This window comes from Dasypus novemcinctus, chromosome 2, assembly GCF_030445035.2.
Source record: "Dasypus novemcinctus isolate mDasNov1 chromosome 2, mDasNov1.1.hap2, whole genome shotgun sequence".
Classification (NCBI taxonomy): Eukaryota; Metazoa; Chordata; class Mammalia; order Cingulata; family Dasypodidae; genus Dasypus; species Dasypus novemcinctus.
Window position 1 is genome coordinate 120,960,491 of NC_080674.1, and position 6,000 is coordinate 120,966,490.

General features: G+C 42.5%; 1 long non-coding RNA gene across 4 annotated transcripts in view; it reads right to left on the reverse strand.

Annotated features, from left to right (window-relative positions):
• The window catches only part of LOC105746980 (uncharacterized), a 95,147-nt gene extending 92,688 nt beyond the window's left edge, over positions 1-2,459 (reverse strand). For all 4 annotated transcript variants that reach the window (XR_009180886.2, XR_009180883.2, XR_001119177.4 and 1 more), the window contains exon 1: positions 551-2,459. This is a non-coding gene — a long non-coding RNA (uncharacterized lncRNA). The remainder of the gene's footprint in view (positions 1-550) is intronic.
• Between the last annotated feature and the right edge of the window lie 3,541 nt (positions 2,460-6,000).

The window sequence follows — 6,000 nt, forward strand, 5'->3', positions numbered from 1 at the left end:
TAAGGCCTCACAAGCACTGTTGGGGAGTGCCTGTTTGGCAGGCAAAGTCTTTGACGTAGATATTTCCCTTCAGACCCACCACTTCCCTATGCCAAGGGTGACTCCAAGTACATCATGTGAAAGAGAAGTGGAAAGGGAGATTGTTTCATGCTGCATAAGTGACCCCCAGATGACAAAGCCATGTGAGCTCTTAAGAAGGATTTTAGAAAGTGTTCTGTGCATGATCTACCATTTTAGAGACCTCTTTCAGACCAGAACTTTAATAACTACTTAGATCCTTAGATGAAGAACTCGAAATGGTTTGAGTTGGAAAAAAAATAAAAGCAGGGGGGGAAACGACAGTTTTTTTAATTTCTAAGATTTTCTATGTCAAGGTTAGACACTGTATGTGTCTCAAACTCAGATTAATGGTGGGAGGGCAGTTGGTCATACAGAGGAGAGAACACCAGCCTGGAAGTCAGGGCTGGTGAGTTCCAATGTCCTCTTCACTTTCCTGTGCCCCCACACTTTCTGTGACTTAACTAACCTTTCTGAGCTTCAGTTCCCTTACCTGTGAAATGGGTTAGATGGTCTTTTCCCTGCCTTCATCTCAGGGTCCTTGAGGGAATCAGGATGGAACCTCCTCACAAAGTATTAAGTCCTCTTCAAATTTTGGAGTTACTATTTATGAAAAGAAATGTCCAATCAGAATGCTGAGAACTGTGGGTCTGGCAAGGCAAAAGAGTAAAAAGTAGGTTATGAAAAACCAAGTCACGTGGGTCCATAGAGGTTAATCTGGGTCATTGTGGAGAACACACTTGCCAGACTGTCTTAACATTGCAGACAAGTGCTCTGATTGGAATCCCTGTGACACCTTCCCCAACGCCTCTTGGCCTTTGACAAGTTTATCACGAAAAGGAGGAGGACGTTCTGTTTCTTCTGTGGCAAAGGCTGACTCATTTCCCCTCTTCTCTGCAGTAAGTACAAAGGCTGAAGCTAGTCCACTCTACCAAGAAACAGCAACCAGCTCTGAGAGAGGCGTCCTTCTGGATTGTTGAGAGGGAAAATATATCTATGAATATTCATTCACTGCTCATTTAGGCATTTTCTGTTAAAGACCCTTTGAAAGCTGATGAGAATTGGCATAAAGGAGTTTGATTAATTCCTGAGTCAGCTGGCCCCTACCCCAGAACACATGCAATGGTTGTCATAGAGAAGCTAGTTTACAAAGAAAATGTTTCTGCAGATGTGTGGGCTTTGCACTGCAACAGCCTCCTACTCACCAGCAAGAAGAAAACAGACTCTGGGATTGACTGGGTCCTTAAGAATTTAGCCACAGATCCAAAACCAAGTGAAACATCAGCTCCTTAAAGAAACATCAGCGGTCATGTTTTCTAAGATGTAAGGTCTGAGTATAAGGAATCTCCATCTGAAATTCCTCCCCTTTGCTCTACTTAATCAGCTTCTATCCATCCTTTCCAGACCATCTCAGGCCCTACTGCCTCCTGATGAAGTCTTTCCCGACTGCTCTGTCTCATAGGGATGTTTCACTCCTCTGCAATCAATGAACTGCTTACAGGTACCTCTTATTAGGGAATTAATTATACACCTTGCCACCTTGTCATGTCTCTGTATCACTGCCCTGCTTTAGTAATGAGCTGCATTATCATTACTTAATTTCTTAAATGTTTTTCCTCCATTAATTCATTCCCTTACTCATTTTCTTTTTATTTTTTTATTTTTTTATTTTTTTATTTTTTATTTTTTTTGTATTATTTTTTTTCTTTTCTTTTTTTTTTTATTGACTTTGTAATAATATTACATTAAAAATATATATGTGAGATCACATTCAACCCCACCCCCCCACCCCCCCTCTCCCCCCCCTACAACACTCGTTCCCATCATCATGACACATCCATTGGATTTGGTAAGTACATCTTTGGGCACCTCTGCACCTCATAGACAATGGTCCACATCATGGCCCATACTCTCCTCCATTCCATCCAGTGGGCCCTGTGAGGATTTACGATGTCGGGTGATTACCTCTGAGGCGCCATCCAGGGCAGCTCCATGTCCCAAATACGCCTCCACCTCTCATCTCTTCCTGCCTTTCCCCATACCCATCGTCCACCATGTCCACTTTTCCCAATCCAATGCCACCTCTTCTATGTGGACATTGGATTGGTTGTGTCCATTGCACCTCTATGTCAAGAGGAGGCTCAGATTCCACATGGATGCTGGCTGCCATCCTCCCATTTTCAGTTGTAATCACTCTAGGCTCCATGGTGTGGTGATTGTCCTCTTCAACTCCATCTTAGCTGAGTGTGGTAAGTCCAATAAATCAGATTGTAGGTGCTGGAGTCTGTTGAGGCTCAGGACCTGGCTATCACATTATCAGTCCAGAGATTCAAATCCCCTAACTATATCTTAAACCCCAATGTTAACTGCACCTCCAGCAGATTAGTATGAAAGTCTTATGAAGGGAGATCCCATCTGAGTCCAGATTCATCACACATAAACACCATTTCCAAAGAGGGGCCATCTGCCCTGGTAGTAAACCCCATCGGCCATGACCATAACTCTCATGGGTCTCTTTAGCCTTCATAGGAACCAATATCTGGGGGTTGTATCTGCTTTATCTGTCTCTCTGACTCTGCTCAGTTGTGCATGAGGGCAATCCTTCTGCCAGCCTCCAGACTCTTTTTTAGAAACTCGTAGCCATATAAACTCATTTCTCCTTTCCATTTCCCCCTTACTTTAGGTCAAACAGCATTTTAAAGTCATGTTATTTTATGTAGACAGGGATATTCTGCTGATCCGCATTGAACCTTCCATATAAGGTCCTTTTCCAGTTGCATCATCAGTTGGTATTTGATAGTGGTCCCTCGTTGCCAGGGAGGCTCATCCCCGGGTGTCATGTCCCACGCTGGAGGGAAGGCATTGCATTTACATGCTGAGTTTGGCTTCGAGACTGGCCACATTTGAGTAACATGAAGGCTGACAGGAGGAAATTCCCAGGCACAATGTTGCTCTAGGCCTTGTTCTTATTTTAGGTTTATCCGCTCACAAGCATAGTCATTAGCATCAGGGGCTCACTGTTGAACCCTCACTCCCTCCCGGTCCCCGCCGCTGTACCTGGGAGACTATCGCTGCTCCCCTAGGGACCACGACAGAGCACCACTGGCCAGGAACCCAGTACCCCCCCTGCTGGGTTTTTAATTGTTGCCACTATGAGTATATCCAATCATTACCATGCACCCTGGACATATGTTCTGTACAGCTCCCTGTCAGCCATATATCACCTGTCATTGGTATCCCATACCAGTATCCCTCCATTGCCATTGTTGAAACACTCTGTGATCCAGAACTCCCCGAAATTTGAAGCCCAATATAATGTCATGGTCCCTTACTAGGGAATGGCATATAGCGATGGGTTTAAAGGATAGATAAAGAACTTGGATAAAGTTAGATAAAGAACTTAGATAAAGAATGTTGACTTGAAAAAATTCCACATCCTATCCTTTCCCCCCCCCCCCCCCCCCTAATTATTCAGCATTTCTTTGTAGGAGTCCTAGACCACAGCAATGCATATATATAATATACAGCACTCCCACACATCCACCACAACACCTTTTTCCTTCCACAGCGATACTCTTATACCCTATTCACATCATATTTACTTATCCTTACTCATTTTCATTCAAACAAACATATATATCCTAAGTGCTGTGGATTTTTTTTTAAAAGGTGATGAAATTTCACTGTTGATCAGTGAAATTAACCAAACCTGGAACTGTCTTTCTGTGAGATTCCTTGTTAAATAAAACAATAAATCCCCTTATAGTCTAAGCCATTTTGCTGGCAAACATGAGTATTCCTAGATGAAATGCCACTGAGCTCATTGTTAGCAATGGCAATCCACAATGATATACCCCAGAAAGGAAGGAAAGGGCTACAAGTGCACACTGCTAGCACATCATCCACAGTCTGCCCAAGGACTCTCCTTTTCCCTTGCTCTGCCTGCAAAGTTCCCTCCTCTGGCTCCCAGTCCGGCCCTCAACTCTGGCAGGTAATGAGCAAACATCTAGTCATCTGAGCCCTTTGCTTCTCTCCAGTCTTGAATAGTGGGTTCTCTCTAAGGTTCCAGGTGACCCGAGTACCTTGCTTTGGGGATCAGTCAGAGGGCATAGAGGTGGGTGGAACTTGGTGACAGTGAATTTGAATCCAGGATTGAACAGAGAAAAATTTCATATAAATAGTGAGGAAGTCTCAGGGAAAAAGGAAACAGACTTTCTAACAGTGTCTGTCTGAACCAACAAATTCTCCTTGAAGAATTACGGGATAGAGGAATAAAGCACGTGAAGGGGGAGGAGGCATGAAATTTATAAAATTCATTTGTTTTGTATAATATACCATTTAATGAGTATTTACTACATACCAAGTAATGTGTTAAGCAATTTATAGCTATTACCTCATTTTCTTCTAGCAACAACCCTGTGAGATAGATAGTTCATTGTATCTATTTCACAGAGGAAAGTCAAAGGAGCTATGTAACTTTTATAACTCTATGTTGCTGGTAGGTGGCAGAGCCAGGATTCGAATTAATTGGATTCAGCCTACTCAAAAGTCCATGCTCCAAATTACCACAATATACAGTTTGCTTCACTCACTCATTCATTCATTCATTGTTTCAATAAAAATTTAATGAGCACCATACACTGAGCCAAGACTTGTAATCAACACTGAAGATACAAAGACAAATAGGACATATTATTCGGTCTTCTAGAGCTTCTAGACCAGTGAAGAACACACCACATCAATATTTCAAAATAGTATAATGGAAAGATCCCCAGGCCTTATGGGACATAAAAGAGGTACACTTATCCCATTCACAACAGAGTTGTGAAGGAACCCTAAGTGGTGAATGATTTGCTGATATTTGATCTGATGACATTTCAAAAAGATCATTTATTTGACTACTGGGTAGAAAAAGGAATTGGGGAAGTGGGGTAAACTTGGAAGCTTGAAACTCAGGGAACCATTGCAAAATGGCAGTCAGAAGAGGTCAGCACCTTGAAGTTTGACGGTAGAAGTTAGAATCATAAAAATGTGGACAGAATTAAGATATTCTTGTGCTAGAGTTGACATCCCTTGTCAATGAATTAGAGACAAAAGGAATAAATGAAAGAAGTCAAGCATGATTCCCAGGGTTTAAGCTTAAGCACCTGTGGGAATCGCAATGCCATTTACCAAGAGAGGAAAGACATGGGAGGTGGGAGGACAGGAACAAGTAGGAGGATAAAAACCAAGAGTTCTTTAGTGGATGTGTTCAGTTTGAGATTCCTGTGGGACAAGTGGAGCTGTCAAGTAGGGAGTTAGAGAACCCTAAGCAGATATAGGCTCTCCCACTTCAGTACTTCTTTCCTGTGCTATTCTCTCTGCCTGGAATGCCTTTCTTTGTCTTCTCAGTATCCCTGAATACTTAATTCTTTTAGATTCAACACAAATCCACCACCTTCAGGAATTCTTGCTTCATTAGCCCCATTGAAAATGTCTGCCTTGATTTCTATCATTTTTATTATCTATTATTTGTCTAGTCATTATCTACTCATCACCATTCATTTGGAATTTGTGAAATACTGTTTTGTGTTGTGTTGTGTGTATATATCATGTTTCCCCAACTAGATTATAAGCTCTTAGAAGGCAGTCTGTAAGTCTCTGCCTTCTCCAACACTTGATCGATTGTCCAGAAAAGATACATTGATCAATGATAACACTTACTCTTACTTTCTTGTGGTAGTTTTCATTCCACAGGCTGAGACTTATCTTTATATTCCAAGGCTGGTGAGACTGCCATTCAGCAAGGGTATCCCAATCAGCTCGCTGAGAATGAGGCAGCAATTGTCCGGTGCTTTAAAATGCTTATGGCAGGAAGCGGACTTGGCCCAGTGGTCAGGGCATCCGTCTACCACATGGGAAGTCCGGGCTTCTAACCCCAGGCCTCCTTGACCCGTGTGGAGC